Below are 26,127 nucleotides of genomic sequence, written 5' to 3'. Positions count from 1 at the left end.
AATAGTAACAGGCAGACCCACTTGGACATAGATCAGTGGCTGTGTAGCTGGGGTAATAGTAACATGCAGACCCATATGGACGTAGATCAGTGACTGTGTACTCGGGGTAATAGTAACACACAGACCCACATGGACATAGATCAGTGACTGTGTACATGGAGTAATAGTAACAGGCAGACCCACATAGACATAGAGGGATGGTTGTGTACCTGGGGTAATATTAACACGCAGACCCATATGGACATAGATCAGTGACTGTGTACCTGGGGTAATAGTAACACGCGGACCCACATGGACATAGATCAGTGACTGTGTACTGGGGGTAATAGTAACAGGCAGACCCACATGGACATAGAGGAGTGGTTGTGTACCTGGGGTAATAGTAACACGCAGACCCACATGGACATAGATCAGTGACTGTGTACCTGGGGTAATAGTAACACGCGGACCTACATGGACATAGATCAGTGACTGTGTACTGGGGGTAATAGTAACAGGCAGACCCACATGGACATAGAGGAGTGGTTGTGTACCTGGGGTAATAGTAACACGCAGACCCACATGGACGTAGATCAGTGACTGTGTACCTGGGGTAATAGTAACAGGCAGACCCACATGGACATAGAGGAGTGGTTGTGTACCTGGGGTAATAGTAACACGCGGACCCACATGGATATAGATCAGTGACTGTGTACCTGGGGTAATAGTAACACGCGGACCCACATGGACATAGATCAGTGACTGTATACCTGGGGTAATAGTAACACACAGACCCACATGGACGTAGATCAGTGACTGTGTACCCGGGGTAATAGTAACACACAGACCCACATGGACATAGATCAGTGACTGTGTACCTGGGGTAATAGTAACACACAGACCCACATGGACGTAGATCAGTGACTGTGTACCTGGGGTAATAGTAACACACATACCCACATGGACTTAGATCAGTGACTGTGTACCCAGGGTAATAGTAACACACAGACCCACATGGACATAGATCAGTGACTGTGTACCTGGGGTAATAGTAACACACAGACCCACATGGACGTAGATCAGTGACTGTGTACCTGGGGTAATATTAACACACAGACCCATATGGACGTAGATCAGTGACTGTATACCTGGGGTAATAGTAACACACAGACCCACATGGACGTAGATTAGTGACTGTGTACCTGGGATAATAGTAACACACACACCCACATGGACATAGATCAGTGACTGTGTACCCAGGGTAATAGTAACACACAGACCCACATGGACATAGATCAGTGACTGTATACCTGGGGTAATAGTAACACACAGACCCACATGGACATAGATCAGTGACTGTGTACTTGGCGTAATAGTAACAGGCAGACGCACATGGACATAGAGGGATGGTTGTGTACCTGGGGTAATAGTAACACGCAGACCCACATGGACATAGATCAGTGACTGTGTACCTGGGGTAATAGTAACACGCGGACCTACATGGACATAGATCAGTGACTGTGTACTGGGGGTAATAGTAACAGGCAGACCCACATGGACATAGAGGAGTGGTTGTGTACCTGGGGTAATAGTAACATGCAGACCTACATGGACGTAGATCAGTGACTGTGTACCTGGGGTAATAGTAACAGGCAGACCCACATGGACATAGAGGAGTGGTTGTGTACCTGGGGTAATAGTAACACGCGGACCCACATGGACATAGATCAGTGACTGTGTACCTGGGGTAATAGTAACACACGGACCCACATGGACGTATATCAGTGACTGTGTACCTGGGGTAATAGTAACAGGCAGACCCACTTGGACATAGATCAGTGGCTGTGTAGCTGGGGTAATAGTAACATGCAGACCCATATGGACATAGATCAGTGACTGTGTACCCGGGGTAATAGTAACACACAGACCCACGTGGACATAGATCAGTGACTGTGTACATGGAGTAATAGTAACAGGCAGACCCACATGGACATAGAGGGATGGTTATGTACCTGGGGTAATAGTAACACGCAGACCCACATGGACATAGATCAGTGACTGTGTACCTGGGGTAATAGTAACACGCGGACCCACATGGACATAGATCAGTGACTGTGTACCTGGGGTAATATTAACACACAGACCCATATGGACGTAGATCAGTGACTGTGTACCTGGGGTAATAGTAACAGGCAGACCCACATGGACATAGATCAGTAACTGTGTACTGGGAGTAATAGTAACAGGCAGACCCACATGGACATAGAGGGATGGTTGTATACCTGGGGTAATATTAACACGCAGACTCACATGGACATAGATCAGTGACTGTGTACCTGGGGTAATAGTAACACGCGGACCCACATGGACATAGATCAGTGACTGTGTACTGGGGGTAATAGTAACAGGCAGACCCACATGGACATAGAGGAGTGGTTGTGTACCTGGGGTAATAGTAACACGCAGACCCACATGGACGTAGATCAGTGACTGTGTACCTGGGGTAATAGTAACATGCAGACCCACATGGACATAGATCAGTGACTGTGTACCTGGGGTAATAGTAACACGCGGACCCACATGGACATAGATCAGTGACTGTGTACCTGGGGTAATATTAACACACAGACCCATATGGACGTAGATCAGTGACTGTGTACCTGGGGTAATAGTAACAGGCAGACCCACGTGGACATAGATCAGTGACTGTGTACATGGAGTAATAGTAACAGGCAGACCCACATGGACATAGAGGAGTGGTTGTGTACCTGGGGTAATAGTAACACGCGGACCCACATGGACATAGATCAGTGACTGTGTACCTGGGGTAATAGTAACACACGGACCCACATGGACGTATATCAGTGACTGTGTACCTGGGGTAATAGTAACAGGCAGACCCACTTGGACATAGATCAGTGGCTGTGTAGCTGGGGTAATAGTAACATGCAGACCCATATGGACGTAGATCAGTGACTGTGTACTCGGGGTAATAGTAACACACAGACCCACATGGACATAGATCAGTGACTGTGTACATGGAGTAATAGTAACAGGCAGACCCACATAGACATAGAGGGATGGTTGTGTACCTGGGGTAATATTAACACGCAGACCCATATGGACATAGATCAGTGACTGTGTACCTGGGGTAATAGTAACACGCGGACCCACATGGACATAGATCAGTGACTGTGTACCTGGGGTAATAGTAACATGCAGACCCACATGGACATAGAGGAGTGGTTGTGTACCTGGGGTAATAGTAACATGCAGACCCACATGGACGTAGATCAGTGACTGTGTACCTGGGGTAATAGTAACAGGCAGACCCACATGGACATAGAGGAGTGGTTGTGTACCTGGGGTACTAGTAACACGCGGACCCACATGGACATAGATCAGTGACTGTGTACCTGGGGTAATAGTAACACGCGGACCCACATGGACGTAGATCAGTGACTGTGTACCTGGGGTAATAGTAACAGGCAGACCCACATGGACATAGATCAGTGGCTGTGTAGCTGGGGTAATAGTAACATGCAGACCCATATGGACGTAGATCAGTGACTGTGTACTCGGGGTAATAGTAACACACAGACCCACATGGACATAGATCAGTGACTGTGTACATGGAGTAATAGTAACAGGCAGACCCACATAGACATAGAGGGATGGTTGTGTACCTGGGGTAATATTAACACGCAGACCCATATGGACATAGATCAGTGACGGTGTACCTGGGGTAATAGTAACACGCGGACCCACATGGACATAGATCAGTGACTGTGTACTGGGGGTAATAGTAACAGGCAGACCCACATGGACATAGAGGAGTGGTTGTGTACCTGGGGTAATAGTAACACGCAGACCCACATGGACATAGATCAGTGACTGTGTACCTGGGGTAATAGTAACACGCGGACCTACATGGACATAGATCAGTGACTGTGTACTGGGGGTAATAGTAACAGGCAGACCCACATGGACATAGAGGAGTGGTTGTGTACCTGGGGTAATAGTAACACGCAGACCCACATGGACGTAGATCAGTGACTGTGTACCTGGGGTAATAGTAACAGGCAGACCCACATGGACATAGAGGAGTGGTTGTGTACCTGGGGTAATAGTAACACGCGGACCCACATGGATATAGATCAGTGACTGTGTACCTGGGGTAATAGTAACACGCGGACCCACATGGACATAGATCAGTGACTGTATACCTGGGGTAATAGTAACACACAGACCCACATGGACGTAGATCAGTGACTGTGTACCCGGGGTAATAGTAACACACAGACCCACATGGACATAGATCAGTGACTGTGTACCTGGGGTAATAGTAACACACAGACCCACATGGACGTAGATCAGTGACTGTGTACCTGGGGTAATAGTAACACACATACCCACATGGACTTAGATCAGTGACTGTGTACCCAGGGTAATAGTAACACACAGACCCACATGGACATAGATCAGTGACTGTGTACCTGGGGTAATAGTAACACACAGACCCACATGGACGTAGATCAGTGACTGTGTACCTGGGGTAATAATAACACACAGACCCATATGGACGTAGATCAGTGACTGTGTACCTGCGGTAATAGTAACACGCGGACCCACATGGACATAGATCAGTGACTGTATACCTGGGGTAATAGTAACACACAGACCCACATGGACGTAGATTAGTGACTGTGTACCTGGGATAATAGTAACACACACACCCACATGGACATAGATCAGTGACTGTGTACCCAGGGTAATAGTAACACACAGACCCACATGGACATAGATCAGTGACTGTATACCTGGGGTAATAGTAACACACAGACCCACATGGACATAGATCAGTGACTGTGTACTTGGCGTAATAGTAACAGGCAGACGCACATGGACATAGAGGGATGGTTGTGTACCTGGGGTAATAGTAACACGCAGACCCACATGGACATAGATCAGTGACTGTGTACCTGGGGTAATAGTAACACGCGGACCTACATGGACATAGATCAGTGACTGTGTACTGGGGGTAATAGTAACAGGCAGACCCACATGGACATAGAGGAGTGGTTGTGTACCTGGGGTAATAGTAACATGCAGACCTACATGGACGTAGATCAGTGACTGTGTACCTGGGGTAATAGTAACAGGCAGACCCACATGGACATAGAGGAGTGGTTGTGTACCTGGGGTAATAGTAACACGCGGACCCACATGGACATAGATCAGTGACTGTGTACCTGGGGTAATAGTAACACACGGACCCACATGGACGTATATCAGTGACTGTGTACCTGGGGTAATAGTAACAGGCAGACCCACTTGGACATAGATCAGTGGCTGTGTAGCTGGGGTAATAGTAACATGCAGACCCATATGGACGTAGATCAGTGACTGTGTACTCGGGGTAATAGTAACACACAGACCCACATGGACATAGATCAGTGACTGTGTACATGGAGTAATAGTAACAGGCAGACCCACATAGACATAGAGGGATGGTTGTGTACCTGGGGTAATATTAACACGCAGACCCATATGGACATAGATCAGTGACTGTGTACCTGGGGTAATAGTAACACGCGGACCCACATGGACATAGATCAGTGACTGTGTACTGGGGGTAATAGTAACAGGCAGACCCACATGGACATAGAGGAGTGGTTGTGTACCTGGGGTAATAGTAACACGCAGACCCACATGGACATAGATCAGTGACTGTGTACCTGGGGTAATAGTAACACGCGGACCTACATGGACATAGATCAGTGACTGTGTACTGGGGGTAATAGTAACAGGCAGACCCACATGGACATAGAGGAGTGGTTGTGTACCTGGGGTAATAGTAACACGCAGACCCACATGGACGTAGATCAGTGACTGTGTACCTGGGGTAATAGTAACAGGCAGACCCACATGGACATAGAGGAGTGGTTGTGTACCTGGGGTAATAGTAACACGCGGACCCACATGGATATAGATCAGTGACTGTGTACCTGGGGTAATAGTAACACGCGGACCCACATGGACATAGATCAGTGACTGTATACCTGGGGTAATAGTAACACACAGACCCACATGGACGTAGATCAGTGACTGTGTACCCGGGGTAATAGTAACACACAGACCCACATGGACATAGATCAGTGACTGTGTACCTGGGGTAATAGTAACACACAGACCCACATGGACGTAGATCAGTGACTGTGTACCTGGGGTAATAGTAACACACATACCCACATGGACTTAGATCAGTGACTGTGTACCCAGGGTAATAGTAACACACAGACCCACATGGACATAGATCAGTGACTGTGTACCTGGGGTAATAGTAACACACAGACCCACATGGACGTAGATCAGTGACTGTGTACCTGGGGTAATATTAACACACAGACCCATATGGACGTAGATCAGTGACTGTATACCTGGGGTAATAGTAACACACAGACCCACATGGACGTAGATTAGTGACTGTGTACCTGGGATAATAGTAACACACACACCCACATGGACATAGATCAGTGACTGTGTACCCAGGGTAATAGTAACACACAGACCCACATGGACATAGATCAGTGACTGTATACCTGGGGTAATAGTAACACACAGACCCACATGGACATAGATCAGTGACTGTGTACTTGGCGTAATAGTAACAGGCAGACGCACATGGACATAGAGGGATGGTTGTGTACCTGGGGTAATAGTAACACGCAGACCCACATGGACATAGATCAGTGACTGTGTACCTGGGGTAATAGTAACACGCGGACCTACATGGACATAGATCAGTGACTGTGTACTGGGGGTAATAGTAACAGGCAGACCCACATGGACATAGAGGAGTGGTTGTGTACCTGGGGTAATAGTAACATGCAGACCTACATGGACGTAGATCAGTGACTGTGTACCTGGGGTAATAGTAACAGGCAGACCCACATGGACATAGAGGAGTGGTTGTGTACCTGGGGTAATAGTAACACGCGGACCCACATGGACATAGATCAGTGACTGTGTACCTGGGGTAATAGTAACACACGGACCCACATGGACGTATATCAGTGACTGTGTACCTGGGGTAATAGTAACAGGCAGACCCACTTGGACATAGATCAGTGGCTGTGTAGCTGGGGTAATAGTAACATGCAGACCCATATGGACATAGATCAGTGACTGTGTACCCGGGGTAATAGTAACACACAGACCCACGTGGACATAGATCAGTGACTGTGTACATGGAGTAATAGTAACAGGCAGACCCACATGGACATAGAGGGATGGTTATGTACCTGGGGTAATAGTAACACGCAGACCCACATGGACATAGATCAGTGACTGTGTACCTGGGGTAATAGTAACACGCGGACCCACATGGACATAGATCAGTGACTGTGTACCTGGGGTAATATTAACACACAGACCCATATGGACGTAGATCAGTGACTGTGTACCTGGGGTAATAGTAACAGGCAGACCCACATGGACATAGATCAGTAACTGTGTACTGGGAGTAATAGTAACAGGCAGACCCACATGGACATAGAGGGATGGTTGTATACCTGGGGTAATATTAACACGCAGACTCACATGGACATAGATCAGTGACTGTGTACCTGGGGTAATAGTAACACGCGGACCCACATGGACATAGATCAGTGACTGTGTACTGGGGGTAATAGTAACAGGCAGACCCACATGGACATAGAGGAGTGGTTGTGTACCTGGGGTAATAGTAACACGCAGACCCACATGGACGTAGATCAGTGACTGTGTACCTGGGGTAATAGTAACATGCAGACCCACATGGACATAGATCAGTGACTGTGTACCTGGGGTAATAGTAACACGCGGACCCACATGGACATAGATCAGTGACTGTGTACCTGGGGTAATATTAACACACAGACCCATATGGACGTAGATCAGTGACTGTGTACCTGGGGTAATAGTAACAGGCAGACCCACGTGGACATAGATCAGTGACTGTGTACATGGAGTAATAGTAACAGGCAGACCCACATGGACATAGAGGAGTGGTTGTGTACCTGGGGTAATAGTAACACGCGGACCCACATGGACATAGATCAGTGACTGTGTACCTGGGGTAATAGTAACACACGGACCCACATGGACGTATATCAGTGACTGTGTACCTGGGGTAATAGTAACAGGCAGACCCACTTGGACATAGATCAGTGGCTGTGTAGCTGGGGTAATAGTAACATGCAGACCCATATGGAGGTAGATCAGTGACTGTGTACTCGGGGTAATAGTAACACACAGACCCACATGGACATAGATCAGTGACTGTGTACATGGAGTAATAGTAACAGGCAGACCCACATAGACATAGAGGGATGGTTGTGTACCTGGGGTAATATTAACACGCAGACCCATATGGACATAGATCAGTGACTGTGTACCTGGGGTAATAGTAACACGCGGACCCACATGGACATAGATCAGTGACTGTGTACTGGGGGTAATAGTAACAGGCAGACCCACATGGACATAGAGGAGTGGTTGTGTACCTGGGGTAATAGTAACACGCAGACCCACATGGACATAGATCAGTGACTGTGTACCTGGGGTAATAGTAACACGCGGACCTACATGGACATAGATCAGTGACTGTGTACTGGGGGTAATAGTAACAGGCAGACCCACATGGACATAGAGGAGTGGTTGTGTACCTGGGGTAATAGTAACACGCAGACCCACATGGACGTAGATCAGTGACTGTGTACCTGGGGTAATAGTAACAGGCAGACCCACATGGACATAGAGGAGTGGTTGTGTACCTGGGGTAATAGTAACACGCGGACCCACATGGATATAGATCAGTGACTGTGTACCTGGGGTAATAGTAACACGCGGACCCACATGGACATAGATCAGTGACTGTATACCTGGGGTAATAGTAACACACAGACCCACATGGACGTAGATCAGTGACTGTGTACCCGGGGTAATAGTAACACACAGACCCACATGGACATAGATCAGTGACTGTGTACCTGGGGTAATAGTAACACACAGACCCACATGGACGTAGATCAGTGACTGTGTACCTGGGGTAATAGTAACACACATACCCACATGGACTTAGATCAGTGACTGTGTACCCAGGGTAATAGTAACACACAGACCCACATGGACATAGATCAGTGACTGTGTACCTGGGGTAATAGTAACACACAGACCCACATGGACGTAGATCAGTGACTGTGTACCTGGGGTAATATTAACACACAGACCCATATGGACGTAGATCAGTGACTGTATACCTGGGGTAATAGTAACACACAGACCCACATGGACGTAGATTAGTGACTGTGTACCTGGGATAATAGTAACACACACACCCACATGGACATAGATCAGTGACTGTGTACCCAGGGTAATAGTAACACACAGACCCACATGGACATAGATCAGTGACTGTATACCTGGGGTAATAGTAACACACAGACCCACATGGACATAGATCAGTGACTGTGTACTTGGCGTAATAGTAACAGGCAGACGCACATGGACATAGAGGGATGGTTGTGTACCTGGGGTAATAGTAACACGCAGACCCACATGGACATAGATCAGTGACTGTGTACCTGGGGTAATAGTAACACGCGGACCTACATGGACATAGATCAGTGACTGTGTACTGGGGGTAATAGTAACAGGCAGACCCACATGGACATAGAGGAGTGGTTGTGTACCTGGGGTAATAGTAACATGCAGACCTACATGGACGTAGATCAGTGACTGTGTACCTGGGGTAATAGTAACAGGCAGACCCACATGGACATAGAGGAGTGGTTGTGTACCTGGGGTAATAGTAACACGCGGACCCACATGGACATAGATCAGTGACTGTGTACCTGGGGTAATAGTAACACACGGACCCACATGGACGTATATCAGTGACTGTGTACCTGGGGTAATAGTAACAGGCAGACCCACTTGGACATAGATCAGTGGCTGTGTAGCTGGGGTAATAGTAACATGCAGACCCATATGGACATAGATCAGTGACTGTGTACCCGGGGTAATAGTAACACACAGACCCACGTGGACATAGATCAGTGACTGTGTACATGGAGTAATAGTAACAGGCAGACCCACATGGACATAGAGGGATGGTTATGTACCTGGGGTAATAGTAACACGCAGACCCACATGGACATAGATCAGTGACTGTGTACCTGGGGTAATAGTAACACGCGGACCCACATGGACATAGATCAGTGACTGTGTACCTGGGGTAATATTAACACACAGACCCATATGGACGTAGATCAGTGACTGTGTACCTGGGGTAATAGTAACAGGCAGACCCACATGGACATAGATCAGTAACTGTGTACTGGGAGTAATAGTAACAGGCAGACCCACATGGACATAGAGGGATGGTTGTATACCTGGGGTAATATTAACACGCAGACTCACATGGACATAGATCAGTGACTGTGTACCTGGGGTAATAGTAACACGCGGACCCACATGGACATAGATCAGTGACTGTGTACTGGGGGTAATAGTAACAGGCAGACCCACATGGACATAGAGGAGTGGTTGTGTACCTGGGGTAATAGTAACACGCAGACCCACATGGACGTAGATCAGTGACTGTGTACCTGGGGTAATAGTAACATGCAGACCCACATGGACATAGATCAGTGACTGTGTACCTGGGGTAATAGTAACACGCGGACCCACATGGACATAGATCAGTGACTGTGTACCTGGGGTAATATTAACACACAGACCCATATGGACGTAGATCAGTGACTGTGTACCTGGGGTAATAGTAACAGGCAGACCCACATGGACATAGATCAGTAACTGTGTACTGGGAGTAATAGTAACAGGCAGACCCACATGGACATAGAGGGATGGTTGTATACCTGGGGTAATATTAACACGCAGACTCACATGGACATAGATCAGTGACTGTGTACCTGGGGTAATAGTAACACGCGGACCCACATGGACATAGATCAGTGACTGTGTACTGGGGGTAATAGTAACAGGCAGACCCACATGGACATAGAGGAGTGGTTGTGTACCTGGGGTAATAGTAACACGCAGACCCACATGGACGTAGATCAGTGACTGTGTACCTGGGGTAATAGTAACATGCAGACCCACATGGACATAGATCAGTGACTGTGTACCTGGGGTAATAGTAACACGCGGACCCACATAGACATAGATCAGTGACTGTGTACCTGGGGTAATAGTAACAGGCGGACCCACATAGACATAGATCAGTGACTGTGTACCTGGGGTAATAGTAACAGGCAGACCCACATAGACATCGCTCAGTGACTGTGTACCTGGGGAATAGTAACATGCAGACCCACATGGACATAGATCAGTGACTGTGTAGCTGGGGTAATAGTAACAGGCAGACCCACATGGACATAGATCAGTGACTGTGTACCTGGAGCAATAGTAAAACCCAGATCGACGTGGACATAGATCAATTGCAAGGATCCATCATTAACCAGTCACTGCGCCAACTTGGAAAAAATTTGAACTTACTTAGCACATCTCAGTTCAATTAGACATTCCAAAGCAGCTCTGAGGCAGATAAATTCTTCCGAATTGCTGCATTGTAAGAAACAGGGCAAACATTTGTCTTAGAACAAGGAAAAAAATGCAGCCAAATGATCATGGGTAGTTCTGTTTGACTCTCTTGACTTTCAGTACAAGAAACTTTGTGTTATCAAATAGTGCCATGGCGATTTTTTCATTCAGGTAGTTTTAAGAGAGCAGGTTTTCCAATGACCAGCAAGTTGCCAAACGTTACTGTTTTCCAATGTGCTGTTGCCACTCCCCAGCAGATAGGCAGGGTGACAGCAGCAAGATCTCTCTCAGGCTTGCTAGATTTAATGAGGTTCTGTCACTGGATTAAGCAATTCTGGATTATTTGTTCGGTTTCCATAAATATCAAAACAATAACCATTATTAAGTTTCTTTATTGGTAACTTATTGGTAGGGTTGTCAACATATCTATAACGAGAGCTGACTGCTCTGTATGACACCGGAACTGGGTCTCAATTTTCTCTGTGAAAAACACAACCAACTTTGAGGGTAGATCCTAGAATCGCTAAGACAACCACAACTCTGTAAATCTATAACAAATGACATCATTACTCAATTTATCCTAAGGAACTGGAGACTGCAGTTGAAGACTCAGGCTGAGAACTTGATGCATTTTTACTTGACCAATTGCTGTTGTCCAGCTGATACCAAGCCAAGATCTCAGGAGCCAGCCCGGGGGCTAGGTGCACCTCTCACTGGCACTCCCTGCAATTCTGAAGAGCTATTTCAAAGAGTTGTTACAAGCATGATGCAAATTGCAAACACTATCCCAGCTTCCTTCCCAGATTTCATTTATGGTGGAGGCAAATACATACATGTGAAATAATTCCTAACTAAAATTCACATTGCAAGGACAGTGCCTACTAAAAACACATAGCACTAAAACTACTCTTGGTGTTCCTACATATTTTCTGACTGGCCTGATTTTAATGGTCAGATTTCAGGAAGCAAATTGACAGATGCTATTATGTTTTCTTTCTCTTTTTTTGTTAACTTAGTGTAATATTGTACAATATTCAAGGCTTCATGAAACAATTTGACACATTGAGATAGTGCTGTCTGAAGAATTTTGTATAATGAGGCTTTTTATGGTCCCATTCAGAACCAGTTTCATATTATTGGAATACAATTTTGGCAACTCCACTTGAAGGTCAAACTTAGATAAACTTCAAAACAATGCTGTCAGTTTTAACTTTGTTTATAAGCCTCAGGCTGAGTTGCTAATGCAGAGGCAGGTGACAGGAAACCTGTAGCCCTCCCCAGGGCAACTTCCTTCTCTCGAGCTGTCAAGAGCTTCTATGCAATTGGGTAAAATAAAAGAGGTTAGGGTAGGATTAGTGTAAAGGGGTCATTGTGATGACTGGTGCGGACTTTGTGGCTGAAGGACTCATTTCTCTGCTTTATCTCTCCATGACTATAATTCATTGGTAGTGGAAGCTGTCCACCAACACAAGAGCTGGGAAACTGTACTGCAGGGGTCCCCAACCTTTTTTGCACCGTGGACCAGTTTAATATTGACAATATTCTTGCGGACCAGTCGACCAGGGGCGGGGGGGAGTGGTGGTGGGGGAGCATTCAAGTAGGGTTAAACTCACCTCAACATGTCTTTTACAGTTAGGATTGCCAACTTTCTCACTCCCAAATAAGGGACAAAAGTAGCAGTCAAGTATGGGACACTTTACCCCAGGAAAGACTACCATGACCATGAAGCCTTGTGCGGGCACCTCTGTGTGCATGCGTGACGTGCGCACATGATGTGCGCATGTGCGTAGTACCGATTTTTCCCCCACAAATCGATTTTGCCTTCATCTTCCTGACTATACTGTACATACATTATTTCTACTTTATATAGGCTGTGTATTTATCATATCATTCCTGCCTTTACTATATTTATTTAATTATTTTCGGTTTTATGTGTTATTTGGTACGATTTGTTAGGTTATTTTTTGGGTCTGGGAACGCCCAAAAAATTTTCCCATATAAATTAATGGTAATTGCTTCTTCGCTTCACGCCATTTCGGCATGAAAGGTTTCATAGGAACGCTCTACCTTAGCAGGGGAAATACGGGACAACGACGGTCCTGTATGGGACACACCAATTTAGCCCAATATACGGGATGTCTCGGCAAATACGGGACAGCTGGCAATCCTATGTTCAAGTTCAACAGTGCGTGACAGGGAATGAGGAAAGGTGCAGCTGATTCATATTGTTTCCTCGCAGGCCGGTAGAACATGCTTTGCGGCCCAGTAACAGTCCGCGGCCCAGTGGTTGGGGACCACTGCTGTACTGGAACACTGACCGCTGTGGAGAGAGGGTCACCACAGTGACATTGAACACGCAGCCAGATGCTGGAAATCTGTACAAAATGTTCTGACAAAGGGGTTTCATCCTGAAGTGTGAGAGCTGTTTTATTTATTTATTGAGATGCACCTGGCAATCCTTCCATTTAATCCTAGTCTAACCACAAGAGAGTTTACAATGAACAATTAACCTACCAACCAGCACGTCTTTGGACTGTGGGGGGAAACCACAGCATCCGGAGGAAACCCACGCGGTCACGGGGAAAATGTACACACTCCTTACAGGCAGTGGCGGGAATTGAACCCGAATCACTGGTACTGTAAACCATTGTGCTAACCACCACACTGCCGTGCCGCCCCACAAGTTTCTCTTCACACAAGTGCTGTCTGCCCTGCTAGGTGTTTCCATCTTTCTCTGCTTTTATCGCAGTGGGGACCATACAAACATTGATGAGGCTGTCAGTAAATGGGCACCTGTGTTTTGATACAAAAACCTATAAAAGCCGGCAGTACGGAGTTCAGTACCGAAGTTGCGATCTGCTTGGATCTTGCTCTTTTCATCAAGGCCTCGTACAGATGGCAACCTCCATGCTGACCTTGCCGAGAACCCTCTACGGTTGATCTCCACAGGGAATAACCACGTCCGCTGTCCTTTGTCTCTGAACTCCTGGACTAAGGACTTCAGGGCCTTCCTCTTGTGAGCCTCCTCACATCTTTCCCCCCATGGTACTGTGAGCTCCACCAGGATGATTTTCTTGTCTTCGGTGGATCACAGTCTGGTGTCTGGTCGAAGTGTGGTTTGCTCCACCTCCAGGAACTGCAACCTCCTCCCCACATCGACTTTCATCCCCCATGATTTGGCGGTTTGCAGCAGATTGTATTTAAGCCTCTTTGATATGACTGCCCTGTTTGCCTCTCTGCCAGCTGGTCTCTATTTACACCTCTCCTGCTCCAGTGTGTTAGTAAGGGACAGCAGGACATTGTTGTGTTATGGCTGTTTTACATCCTGACAGTACATGTGCCAGTGAACCCTGCTGACCACAAAACTTCCAGTTAGGGTCCTCTCTCAGCTCCCATGAGTGCATTGTGATGGTGTAGGGAGAGTGTCATACACAGGAGGAAAGAAATGTGGAAGGGCTCCAGTCCCCAAAGCTCTGCTCAAGTGATGTTGCGCTTAACAAAATTCCATTTCATCCAGGCACCCTGTGACCCCCAACTCCACTACCTTCAATACCCACCTTTCATCCTCATGGTTCCATACCTCTGCCTGGACCATATCATCCCTATCCCTTGCACTTGCACTCCCCGATCATTGAGGGTGTGCAGAGCTGAGGCCTTGCCATCCCAGGCGTGGGTTACCAATGATCTCTGTCAATTACAGGGAGCTCACTGCCTGGTTTATGGCTCAGTTGGCAGCTCATTTGCAGCCCAATCTTGTTGTGACCCCTGCTTGGTTTATTAGCTTGTCATTGTAGCCCCTCAGTGTTAATACAACTCTACACTTTGCCACCTTGAACTCCTCCACTACCGATGAGAATGGGAGCTGTAGCTGGCCTGTTCTTATGTAGGCCCCTACTGAAGGAAAACTGGGGGGATCCCTAACCACCTTCACAGGTGCTAGTTGACTTTCCTCTCGATGTTCTCTACAGTTGTCATAGGGAACTCATACACTGTGAAAAGCCAGAGCAGTCTTGGTAGAACACCATGTTGGAACAGTCTTAAATTTACCAGGGAGTACGGTTTTGTCAATATTCTTCAGCCACTCTTCAGTCTGCTTTACAGTGTCGGTGAATTTGGCACTGTCCATCAGTGCTGCATTAAACCACTTCCTAAGACACTTTACTGTGTTGTCCTCTATGGATGGAATGACTTCTCTCTGTACTTGAAGACTGACCTTGCCCTTTGTAATCACCATGCATCTGGACTTCCTGGCCTTGAATGTCATCCTAGCCCAGGTAGCTACGTTGATCAGGGTTTCCAATACCCATCTTGCTTGGACATGGGTTACAGTGGTTGCTGTGATGTTGGGCTCTGACACTGGTCCTCAGGTTATATCTGCTGCTGCTGATATGAGGAGGTGCATGCCCAAGACAAACAAGATGGGGGAGATGGTACAGCTGGGTGGAATCCCTTTTTGGAGGATTTGCCACCTGGTTGTAAAGTGGGCTGAGGTGAAGCATATCTTGATTCCTTCTAGGTAGCTGGTGATCATGTCTCATGTTTCTGGTGGGATATGGTAGTGGTCCAAGACAGCCTGGACCAGTACGGGTGGAATTGATCTGTAAGCGTTGGCTCGGTCTAACCAGACGACTGTCAGTTCGCCTTTCTTCTGCCTGGCCTCACAGATCACTTGGCTGATTATTGATGTGTGTTCAAGGCACCCAGAAAAACCCGGGATTCCACCTTTCTGGATGGATGTGTTGATATAGTGGTTCTCCATTAAGTAAAAGGTCAGCCTTCTCATAAGCACCCAGAAGAATATGTTGCAGTCTACTCTAAGGAGAAAGATTGTCCTAAACTGAGTGATTGTAGAGGAATCTTCCTCCTTGGGAACAAAGCACCTTTCAGCCCTTTTCCAGCTGAGTGGGATAGAGCCTTTGGTCCAAATCTTCCACAACTTCCGGAGGAGTTCTGGGCATTTCCTATATACCTTGTCTTACGATGGCAGATGAAATTGCTCTCTTTATGATATCCTGGACCTCCTGCCACATAAGTTCTGCCATGTTCTGCTCAGTTGCTGGAATTCTTGGTTGGCGGACTTTTGGATTGGATTCTGGTTCCTAGTCCCTACAGGAATCGCTGAGTGATTAGGTTTGTTTAATTACATTTGGGGAAATTCTTAGGCGCGTCTTTATGGAAGCACCAAACAAAGCTCTCTGTAAATTAGTAGTCTCTCTGAGTTTATGCAGTTACTCTATATTACTTTACAGGAAGGGCCATTGTTGTGTTTTAATATTCCAGTAATATTTGTGTAATAATGTAAATATATTGTTTGATTAAGCATCCTTTGTTGTTTACATGATGCATTGTGGGTTATACTGTGTATAAAAGTATAGAAAAAGCATGTGTTATTACACCACCACTTCATAAGTGCACGTCTCACTAAAATAAAGAAAGAAACTAAACATGTTACCTTCAGGCTCCCACATTTTCTTTCAATTAGTTTTTATGTTTTGGAGTTACAAAACGTAACAGTCAGCGCAAATGGATGAATGAAAAATGGAGGGCAATGTGGGAGGAAAGAGTTAGATTGACCTTGATGCAGGTTTAAAGGTTGGCACAACGTTCTATGTTCTACAGTGACATGCAAAAGCTTGGGCACCCTTGTCAAAATTTCTATTACTGTGAATAACTAACCGAGTAAAAGATGACCTGATTTCCAAAAGGCATAAAGTTAAAGATGACACATTTCTTTAATATTTTAAGCAAGATTACTTTTTTTACTTCCATCTTTTACAGTTTCAAAATAACAAAAAAGGAAAAGGGCCCAAGCAAAAGTTTAGGCACCCTGCATGGTCAGTACTTAGTAACACCCCCACTGACAAGTATCACAGCTTGTAAACGCTTTCTGTAGCCACAATTCTTGTTTTGGGGATTTTCGCCCATTCTTCCTTGCAAAAGGCTTCTAGTAGTGTGAGATTCTTAGGCCATCTTGCATGCACTGCTCTTTTGAGGTCTGTCCACAGATTTTCGATGATGTTTAGGTCGGGGGGACTGTGAGGGCCATGGCAAAACCTTCAGCTTGCACCTCTAGAGGTAGTCCATTGTGGATCTTGAGGTGTGTTTAGGTTCATTATCCTGTTGTAGAAGCCATCCTCTTTTCATCTTCAGCTTTTTTACAGACAGCATGATGTTTGTTTCCAGAATTTGCTGGTATTTAATTGAATTCATTCTTCCCTCTACCAGTGAAATGTTCCCTGTGCCACTGGCTGTAACACAAGCCCAAAGTATGTTCGATCCACCCCCGTGCTTAACAGTTGGAGAGGTGTTCTTTTCATGAAATTCTGCACCCTTTTTTCTCCAAACGTACCTTTGCTCATTACGGCCAAAAAGTTCTATTTCAACTTTATCAGTCCACAGGACTTGTTTCCGAAATGCATCAGGCTTGCTTAGAACTTGTTTGCAAACTTCTGACGCTGAATTTTGTGGTGAGGACGCAGGAAAGGTTTTCTTCTGATGACTCTTCCATGAAGGTCATATTTGTGCAGGTGTCGCTGCACAGTAGAACAGTGCACCACCACTCCAGAGTCTGCTAAATCTTCCTGAAGGTCTTTTGCAGTCAAACGGGGGTTTTGATTTGCCTTTCTAGCAATCCTACGAGCAGTTCTCTTGGTCTTCCAGACCTCAACTTGACCTCCACCATTCCTGTTAACTGCCATTTCTTAATTACATTACTAACTGAGGAAATGGCTACCTGAAAACACTTTACTATCTTCTTATAGCCTTCTCCTGCTTTGTAGGCATCATTTATTCTAATTTACAGAGTGCCTGGCAGCTGCTTAGAGGAGCCCATGCCTGCTGATTGTTGGGACAAGGTTTGAGGAGTCAGGGTATTTATAAAGCTTTGAAATTTGCATCACCTGGTCTTTCCTAACGATGACTGTGAACAAGCCATAGCCCTAACAAGCTAATTATGCTCTGAGACCTTGGTAAAAGTTATCTGAGAGCTCAAATCTCTTGGGGTGCCCAAACTTTTGCAATGCTGCTCCTTTCCTTTTTCTCACTCTAAAATTGTACAAAACAAAAATAATACACTAATCTTGCTTAAAATGTTGAAGAGAATGTTTCATCTTTAACTTTATGACTTTTGGAGATCAGTTCATCTTCTACTCACTTAACTATTCACAGTAAAGAAATTTTGACCGGGGTGCCCAAACTTTTGCATGCCACTGTACGTAATCTCTCATTAGTCATATTCATAGTCATATCATAGTCATACTTTATTGATCCCGGGGAAAACATTTCTTGTTAAAGAGGGAATGGGGTATGGTGGCAGGAATGCTGAATGTGACTGTCTAGAAAGTAACTTGCACTTTACCAAAGCCCCTGCGTAGAGAAAGAGGTAAAAAAAACATGCACATGCATCATACAAACAATAGGAGCAATCGACAGCTTTCCAAACTAGTTTGTTCTCCGGAGCAGCCGAGTAGGCCTGCACCATGATCTCAGTTTATTAGCAGAGCAAAAATGTCACTAATATCACAGAGACGACAGCCCCGGAGCAGTTCACAGACTCGACATTGCAGAGAGAGGAACGGACATCATGGGAGAGCGAGCAAGATCAGCCTGACACTCACTTCTGGTCCTGACACTCGGGCTTTCCAGTCTCTCTGGAACGGTGTTTAAATTGTCCAGCCACCGGGTAGTGCCTAGCTCTAGGACCTGGATCCTGCCGAAACGACATGCTTGGGCCGCACAGCCCAAAGCCATTCTTGATCTCACCAAATCGGCTCAGCGCTTGCAGCAATCCAACCTCTCACCCAGACTAAGTGGACGGGCAACAAAACTCTCCAGCATCTAATTCTCTCCAAATTGTTCACTTCAACAGTGACAGCGACACCAACTTCGTCTACGACCTCGTCTTGAATATGACGCACCTCTGCTTTGTGATGCAGCAGCACACCTGATCCTCCCAATCAGCTTCACCACAACTTACTTCTTCATTGTTTGTTAACCACAACTTACTTCAGAGAAGATGTTGCTGTTGCTTCAGGTTACGAAGGTAAATTGTTGGTGAACAGTTCCGCACATGCTCACTGCAGGTACTTGTGTTCGAAGAAATAGTCAGAGATAGACTTGCATTTGGAAGTACAGACTCAAGGGTGCAAGAAAGATTGCTTCGGAAAACAAACTTGACCTCAGAGAAAACAGATGAGATTTGTCACGTAGCGAAAACCATAGAGGTTCAACTTAAAGTAATTAGCAAGTCAACAGAACATAATGTCAGTGCAGTAACTAGGGCCAAGGAAGTCCCTGGGGGGGTGGGGGGTGACATGAAAAAACTACAAGCCAGGGTAGAGCATCCCCAGGATATAGAAGTGTTGGAATTATGGGAACAGATCTAAGCTTTAAAAAAGGAGAACTGCAAACTGGTTTTAGGATTCTTTTTTAACAAATGCAGGAATTATTTTGCAAAGGCCAACTCTGGAGAAGAATCAGCTGAACACAAACAGACTATCAAAACAATGATGATAAGCTAAGAATAGCAGTATTTGTTGTTAATGAGGTCATCGTCTCCGTTTTGAATGATAAGGAGTGTGTTATATTTAAATTTACAATCAAGCAACTATCTGGAATCTCAGATCGATACAGGAGCCCAATGTAATGTAATCCTATTTCATTTATAGAATAACGCAAAGGCAGAATCACTTAAACCTCTGATTAAATTTAGCCCGGGTAAGCTTATCTTCTTTTCAGAGATTAGGGTTGACTGTTGGTTCAGCATGACAATTATAAAGGTAGGTTAAATTTTAAATTTGTAGTTATCAGGATATAAGACCACTTCTTGGCAAAAAAACTGCATGTTTTGTCCAAGACATTATCAATTAGAATGACACTGGTGCAGTTAATAGGGAGCATCTTCTAAACTTCAGTCTTCAGGCTGAAACATTAGCAGTTTCTCTTTCCACAAATGCAGCCTCCTCCATTGTATATCTCCTCTCTTGTAAAGTAATCTGTCCCAGCAAAGGAGTTTTAAGATGCCTTGTCAGTTGTACTTATGCAATTCAATGACACTCTTCATCTGTTTTCAAAATGTTGATATGAACTTTGAAATTATATTCAATCACAAGCTGGTAGCTTTGTTCATTAGAGTATAAAAGCTCGATTTATTTAGATTTCAGGGATTTCTTCTTGAATGTCCGAGAGAATGCTCCTTCCAGAATACTTAATTGTCACGTTGAATAAAGAACTTTTACATCTAATGCTCCAATCTGCATGCAGCGCGTACAGTCATGGCGTGGATTTTGCATGTTTTCCCTATAACCATTTCAGTTGCAAAAGTTTTCACGGTTGGGTTGTAGATATTGAAATAAATTTTAGGACATGGGCTGAGATGAATACCCATCATAAGCAACTACTTGGGAAACACTAATGGAAGAATATGCTATTTGGAATCAACTCTGCAACATGATATGGTGAAAGATTAAGGGAATGGAACATCATTGCTGATGATTTGGTGGCTGTAAATTTTGCAGAAGAACATTAGAAGAAGCAAATCAAAAGCATGATAAATATCTGGAGACATTTCTTTGAAGATGCAGTGAGGGGGGAATAGACCAAAGTAAAGAAAGTGAAGTGTTAAATACAAGGGGTGATTGATCAGTTTGTGGCCTAAGGTAGAAGGAGTCAATTTTAGAAAACTTAGCACATTTACTTCTCAACATAGTCCCCTCCTACATTTACACACTTAGTCCAGCGGTCGTGGAGCATACGGATCTTGGACCTCCAGGAAGTGTCCACAGCAGGGGTGATTGATAAGTTCGTGGCCTAAGGTAGAAGGAGATGAGTTATTAACTTCAAACTTTCCGAGTAATCACTCAAAGAGTTGACCTGCATGTGCATGTAATGAGAGCTGTATAACTCATAAAAATAAACGTGCTAGGTTTTCTAAAGTTGACTCCGTCTACCTTAGGCCAAGAACTTATCAATCACCCCTCATAGATCAATCTCAAAAATGGCAACACCTAAAGACCTGGCTGGATCTAACATCTGTTGAGGCTTGCTCAATATCCCAGTAAGCTACTCGCACATCTATTAGACATGGAAATGTCTCACCGATTTAACAATATGGAGGATGGCACTGGAGAAAATAAAGGTGATGGCCACCAGCATATGTTCTTAAAAAAGGAGTAACTTTACAATGTGGTACAATGTGAATTGATGGTAACGTGAAATGCTACAGGTGACTGGTTTATTGGCAAGGCAGACGGCGGGGGAGCTGTGTGCCCTCAGTCATAACAAGGACCAGGCCTCAAGCCGCGGTGTCACCTGTTTCCAGCCTCAGTGCCAGAGGTGGCATGTTGTGGTGCCCGGGCTGGAGTTAGTGTTGGCTTGGTTATTGTGTTTGACTGTGGACTGCTGCAGCATTCATGGACTCAGGGGCTTGAACTTTCTTTGTGTGTCTGTATGTTTAAAGTTATCTTATATGCGCTATATGTACCTTGTGTTGTGTATGGCTGTTGGTTCTGTGCTTTGCAACTTAGCCCCAGAGTAACACTGCTTTTTTTGGGTATTCATGTATGCTTCAATGACAATTAAATTTGAACTTGAACTTGGAATGCAGAACCAATTGCCTATGTATCAGGGACATTAACAGGACAAAAGATAAAGATTAGCTTTACTTGTCACATGTACATTGAAATGTCAAAACTTAGAGTGAAATGCATCGTTTTGTGTTAACGATCAACACAGTCTGAGAATGTGCTGAGGGCAGCCTGCAAGTGTAATCATGCTTCTAGCGCCAACATAAGATGCCCAGCTAACCCTAATCTGTAAACTTTTGGAACATGGGAGGAAACACACTTGGTCACAGGGAGACTGCAAACTCCCTACGGCCCGCAGTGGAAATTGAACACAGGTCAGCAATTACTGGCACTGTAAAGCGTTGCTCTAACTGCTACATTACTGTGCTGGTGAGATTTGTACGAATTGAGATGAAGCTCTGAGCAATTTTGTTCACCTGTGACAAACAGAAACTTACATCCATGGATAACACAGTGAATATTGAAGCAGAACATCAGTGGTGCGAACAGTTCCACTGTGAGCACCACATTGTCTGCCTTTGAAGCATGCTGCTGGGATTATAGAAATCTCATTGAAATTGATGTGGAAAAGAAGGAAAAGCCGGCACTGGCAGGCACCTTCAGCAGAGCATACCTGCCAGAGGTTAGTACTTGAGCCAGCTTAAGAGGTCGATCAATGCGAACCACACTTCCACACTGGGAACAGTTTAATAAAATGGATACAAATGGCCCAGTTCAGAAGCATGAAGGTGCATGGGTCAAGTCACAGCTACCTGAAAATCTCAATCCATACTTTGATTCTTTGGAGGAATTAAATGAAGAATGAAAGTTAATTCTCAAAGGAGAAGATTTTGTGGTGGCATTGTGTAAAAAGCTAATATTAATTGTTTATTAAGCTCATCGAAAGTTCCACTGGCAGAACTGAGATGAACTCTGTTGGCATAGATGACATCTGAGTTTAAGCATTACATTACAAAGTGTGATATTTAGATCATATCTCATACTGCATGATGTTGTCATTTGGATATCACTATCAGACATTTTAGGAATGTGTTTGGTAACAGCTGCGTTCCATTTTTGATAGCGATTACACTCTATGGCAGGGATCAGGGCTAGTTATAGAGTGTGTCAGCTTATCGTGTCCTCATCTATGGTAATCTTATTTACTAGCACTTGGTCTATATCCTTCTACGTCCTGTAAATCCAAGTATTGATGCAAATATTAAAATGAAGTGAGGGTACCTGTATCTACCACCTTCTCAGGCAGTGCGTTCTGGGCTACAACCTCTTATGTGTGACAATAAATACTCCAGGAGCCTCCCAGTCCTGTCTTGAATCTGTACAGTCCAGTTTTACGTGTTTCTATGATGGGAAACGTTCTTCCTTTTTGCTCTATCTGTGCTTTCTCATAATTTTGTATACTGTACCTCTGTCAGATTACCCCATCCCCGCTGCCCTTGGTATCTGTAGATCCCAGGAAAATGGATCCAACCAATTCGGTCTGCTACTGTTTTAACTGAAACGTTCCAGTATATTTCATTTACAACCTCCCCAGTGCCAATGTGCCTTCCATGCCCTGACTAATAAGAACAGCATCCAATTCACTTTCTTCACCACCTTGCCCACCTTGAAGGATTTATGGACCTGTATATCAATGTCTCTCTGCTTCTTTGCACTTCATTGTGCCCTGGAATTCATGGCATATGTCATGGTCTACCTAGATCACTGTCATCACCTCACTATTGACAGTATTACATTTAATTTGCCTTAGATCTGTCCAGCTAATAAGTATTGTTTTGTACTCTAAGTGTAACTATCCCACCGTGACCAATACCAACCGTTTTTATGCCATCCACCCAGTTAAATTTTTGTTATTTGTGGTATTCGTGGCTATATTCTACACAATGGGTGTGATTATCACTGCAACTTTATTGAAGTGGCTGCACTTAAACTACTACTTACAGAACTCAAATAATATTTGATGTAGAATAATAGATATCCTAGTAACAGATAATAAGCCACATTTACTTTCAAAAAAATCTGCAAGGTTTGCCTAGGCATGAAGCTTTAGATATCTGACATTACCTCCTCTACATCTGTAGAGAGCTAAGAATGCTGTCAAAACTGTCAGGAGATTTCTTCTCAGAATGAAAGCGGTCCAGTAAATCTGAATTTTTACCTTTGATAGATTGGCACAATGTACCGAATGAAGGAAAAGGAAAGAGATTCATACACAGGGTCTAATAGATCAAGAGTCAAGTCCTGCTGCAAATAGTCTACTGCAACCACAGTATTTTACTGAAGTTGATGTTCATATGCTGATGAACATGAAGCCTCATCAGAGTAGTACAATAATAACTTCAGGAAATCAGCCTGATAGAATCAAAATGATACAATTCCCTGCCTGCAGTGCTTGAAGATCAGGAACTTGTTTAGAATTTAGAATTTATTTAAATCTTACATCCATCCCACAAGGTGAGGGAATAAAAATCTTATGTTATGACTCCGCTGTAATGTACAGACGTAAATTTAAAAGTCTAATGGCTTGTAGAAAGAATGGCTTTTAGGAGTATGGTGAGTCTGAGATGTTATATTGTTAGGGTTGGAAACTAATAACATTGAAAAAAATCTATGAGTGGTGCGGACAGCCCAGCGCATCTGTAGATGTGAACTTCCCATTATTCAGGAGATTTACAGAGACAGGTGTGTAAAAAGGGCCTGAAGGATCATTGGGGACCTGAGTCACCCCAACCACACACTGTTGCAGCTGCTACCATGCAGGAAACGGTACCACAGCATTAAAGCCAGGACCAACAGGCTCCAGGGCAGCTTCTTCCACCAGGCCATCAGACTGATTCATTCATGCTGACACAACTGTATTTCTATGTTATATTGACTGTCCTGCTATACATACTATTTATTATAAATTAATATAATTTGCACATTGCACATTTAGATGGAGACGTAGCGTAAAGATTTTTACTCCTCATGTATGTGAAGGATGTAAGAAATAAAGTCAATTCAATTCAGTTCAATTGTTGATGCAATGGAAAAATCATTAGTTGAAGAATGTTCCATGACGCAATAAATTAAAGAAACAATTGTGGATCCCTCCAGTCAAATGTTCGTGACTAATAGTAGATCTGGATGCTGTGGCAATTGAAGAACTTTGTGCTTTTATAGTGAATGCTGTGATTGTGATTGTGGGTGTTTCTAATAAACTAAACTTTTTTAGGTTTTTAGGACTAAAAGACAAGGAATGAAATGACCTCGGGTAAATACAGATGCTGTGCTCAGCAAGATACCATGACTAGGATAGTCATTTAGACATGTTGGAGAACTCTGGAATGTGCCTCTGTAAAAGCCACAAACAAAACTATCTGTAAGCTGTTTGCCTTTCTGACTTCAGCAGTATACCTTAAACAAAACAATGTCTTTTTGTAACAAACCTCAGCATGCTGATTTTTAGACTATGATTATCACTGCAAGGAACGAGAAGTGCTGTGAAGACGCTGTCAATAAAGGTGACCTTATGGACACTGTATATTTTACTCGGAACAAAAAATGTTGATAAATTGCAGCAAAGGAGATTATTGTTCAGAATTAATGTACATAGATCATAAATTAGCATGCATTCATGAATGATTGACAGTAAGGAAACTGAAAGGAGGGACAAATGCATTCCTTTTGGGAATATAACCCATTACTAGTGAGCCACAACAGGGACCAAAGCTGAAGCCTTTGCTACTCATCCATATCAACAGGGAGGAGTCATAGTAATTGATCCAGATTTAGACAGGATACACAGCTACTTACCTGTCAGTGGGGTGTAAAGGTATGCGGGCAATGATTGGACAAAAATGAGTCAGTGGGAATATAACATGCTGATGTGTGAAATTAGTGACCTAAGAATGTTTCAGCATTATCTGTGAGTGCATTACTGTCAATTAGGTCCGTCTGGTCTCTACTTGCCATCCTA

Source organism: Mobula birostris, chromosome 7 (genome assembly GCF_030028105.1).
Source record: "Mobula birostris isolate sMobBir1 chromosome 7, sMobBir1.hap1, whole genome shotgun sequence".
Taxonomy (NCBI): domain Eukaryota; kingdom Metazoa; phylum Chordata; class Chondrichthyes; order Myliobatiformes; family Myliobatidae; genus Mobula; species Mobula birostris.
The sequence above is the reverse complement of the archived record's forward strand: the minus strand, read 5'-3'. Positions refer to the sequence as shown.